The sequence below is a fragment of the Notamacropus eugenii genome, chromosome 2 (genome assembly GCF_028372415.1).
Source record: "Notamacropus eugenii isolate mMacEug1 chromosome 2, mMacEug1.pri_v2, whole genome shotgun sequence".
Taxonomy (NCBI): Eukaryota; Metazoa; Chordata; class Mammalia; order Diprotodontia; family Macropodidae; genus Notamacropus; species Notamacropus eugenii.
In genome coordinates, this window is record NC_092873.1 from 253,670,071 (window position 1) to 253,673,446 (window position 3,376).

The 3,376-nt window shown below is 36.6% G+C and overlaps 1 pseudogene; it reads right to left on the bottom strand.

The window, feature by feature from the left end:
- Positions 1-1,986: 1,986 nt before the first annotated feature.
- On the bottom strand, positions 1,987-2,283 carry LOC140523868 (heat shock factor-binding protein 1 pseudogene; annotated as a pseudogene).
- Positions 2,284-3,376: the final 1,093 nt, after the last annotated feature.

The window sequence follows — 3,376 nt, forward strand, 5'->3', positions numbered from 1 at the left end:
TCTGGGAACCTAACCTGATAATGCATATCGGGAAGGTAAGTCCAGGGTCTGACTACAGAAATAATGTATATAAAGTGCTTTGTAAACTATAAGACACTATATAAGTGTAATCTATTAGTACTAAACTGTATAACATCTACATTGCGCAAGCCACCAAATTCCATGCTGCGGTGACTAGAGTTAATGTAGTCTGGGAAGAACTCATTTACTGCCTTTAGAACTTTATCCAAAACCTTAAATGGTGTAAAAAACAATATATTGACCAAAGACAGGTTAGAAAAACTTGAACGAGAAGCAAGAATATGGATAATCGATCAGCCAACATTTATTAAGCACTAGGTCATATGTGTTGTAGGCATAATAGAAGGTGCTAGATATATAAAGACAAGTGAAATAGGCCTTCCCCTTAAGGAATATATGTCCTAATGGGGGAAAGAACATGTACATTTGTAAGTATAGGCAGAAGAGATATAAAATTATCACTATGGAGTTTGGGGAGGGATAGAAGGAACTATCAATCAACAAAGGTGTGTTGTGTTTTATTTCATTTAGTTTAATAAAAGAAAAGTTAATGATCATTCTATTGGAATTAAATCTTTAGCTCTTACATGAGGAACACTGAATCTGAGCAGAAAAGCATAATGAAAGTTATTTAGATGTTGGCTGGTTGGTTTTGCAAAGGAGGACCTCAAGACCCATAGAGGAGACAACTTGTCTATGATCTACAGGGACTGGGTGTTCTTCATTATCCTCTATATGTACATCATATCATCCAAAACTGAGAATCTTTGAGTGAGGCCAAAGTAAACAGGAAGAAAGGACTGCATATCATCAAGTCATTTAGCTACATCTCCATTTTCTTGGATGAAAAATTAGTCCAGAAGAAATGACATGTTAGAGTTTTTTCTACACTATCTTCACGGTGTTGACAAGATATGAAATGGAGGAGATAGTGAATAACAGATTGAAGAGACAGCAGGGTCATGGGTAGAATTTTTTTTAAACATAAGGGAGATCTGAGTGCGTTCAAAGTCAGCAGGGAAGGAGCTAGTGAATAAAGAAATTGAAAATTAGAAAGAGGGAGCCAAGGGGGCAAGGGTCTGTGGAAGAGGAGATAAAAGCTATATTCTAATATTGCTGGGGACACTCTGGATGTGGGTAAAACAGCCAAATTCTGAGATTTCCAGGAGAAACTGGGGGAAGGGAGAAGGTGTCACAAGCCAAGGAACAGTTCATGAATAAGCCCCTGTCCATGTGAACTCAAATGCTGGGGTTTGGGTCCATTGGTTATACCAATTACTTTCTTTTATGTAGCTTGTCACTTTATTGCCAGAGGAAGTTATTTATATTGGCCAGACAAAATAATAACAATAATAGATAGCATTTTTCTAGTGCTTACTATGTGTCAGACACGCTGCTAAGTACTTTACAATTACTATCTCATCTGATCCTCACAGCAGCTGCAGGAGTTTGGTACTAAGTCATATTACTTGTTCATAGCATCTCTTTCCCTTCTGAGTGATTGCCAGTTAGTCATTAAAGCATATATTAAATATATTCCCAGTTTGGTATTGGATAGAAATCTGGAATTAGGAAGAATCAGAAATTTCCAGACTAATCTTTCTCCCCCCAATATTTTACATGAACATTTTACATTTTATAACACCTTTTTTTTTTACTTCACAAAGAGATTCTAATTAACAGTTGAAAAAATTAATACATTTCTTAAAAATAACACAGCAATTTGTTATTAAACTGAAACTACTACAAAAGGAACAAATGACTTGACAATAAATGCACTAAAAAATTTTTAAATTTGAGCCTAGTAGTCAGAATTTCAGTTTACTAACTAATGTTTACAGATTTTATGTCATACATTATGAAGCTACCATGTACAAGAAATCAAAAAATAAATCACTTTAAAACCTAACTAAACTGCATATTCTAGGAATACAAGCTATAGAATAAAAAATGTTTGTGCACAGTAGTTAGTTGAGAAAAGCTATTCATTCACCTCTTTGCTTGTAAAAAAAAAAAAAAATTTCCAGAATTCACTCTAATTGATTAACAAAACCTTTAACTATTACGTGTAGCAGGTACTTTGTTTTCTCCTATTTCTTCTACCCCTGCTTGGGTCATAAGGTCAGCAGTGTTTTTTTCTAGATCATCAATGTGACCGCTCATATCATCAGTTCAACCAATTATCTGGCCTGACATGGTCTGAAACTTGTCCTGTATCTGCTGGAGAAGCATTTGAACAGTTTTGGGGTCTGTCTCTGCCATAGCACTGGCTCCCGAATGCACTCAGCTTCCCAATTTGTCTCTAAGGCCCTTTTTTTGTTTTTTAATCCTCAGGGATTCTCATCTTCCATGATTTCTTAAAACAAATGACTTATTTATCTGAGATAGCCAAATTCTTTGAGCACCTTAGAATGTACATCATCATTCTCTGCTGATTTCAATATCTAAGAGTTCTTACCCAGTTAAAGGTTAGATTTCCAGTTTCCTATCACAACTGTAAATACCAACACCAGATAGTTTCTGTAAAGATAGAAGTGGTGGTCTTAAAAGCTTTCACCTTTTCAAAAAAGAAAAAGAAAGGAGGAAAAAGAAGAAAAACAAAGAGAGGACAGGTGAACAGGTAAGGTCCAAAGGGCATGAGCACAAGGATTCTTGTTGGCAAAGAGAAAGGCCATATCCTCCTCTGAGACTGGAGCTAAGGAGGAGAGCATTGAGGATGATACTGAGGGAATTTGAGATGTAGAGTTGGGGTGTAGAGGAAGCTGGTGACAGATGGCCTATTTTTTTCAGTGAAATGTTAGGCAAATTCCTCTCCTGTGTGAGAGAGGGCAGGGGTGGTGTAGGTGGTTTGAGGAGACACGAGAAGGTTTGTTAACAGATGACGGTACAAGAATCATCGATTTTCAGTTTCATCTTGTTAGGTTCAACTCTCCATTCTAATGTGTCAAATATTTATCATCCAGGATGTTAACTATCATTCCCAACTTTGTCAGTACCCGTACTTGTATATTTCCTTTCTGCGAATATTAATACTGTGTTAGACAAAGGATCACAGAGAAACAGAGACAGAAACAGGGAGACAAACATGTATGTACACACATGCATACACAGACACATATGTGTATATACACATACACACAGAGCACATCTTGATAATTAGCAATAATAGAATTTGTTGATTTATGTACCCAACTATTGCCCACAACAAAATGAGGGGAAAAACCTGCCTTTCCATATTGCTTATAGATCATTGTACATGAGTCACAGTTCTTCTATGGAGGCAACACAGGGCCATGCGACTAAGGGTAGTGACCAGTTGAAGACTGACCCATCACCATTCCACAAAGGATCTGGA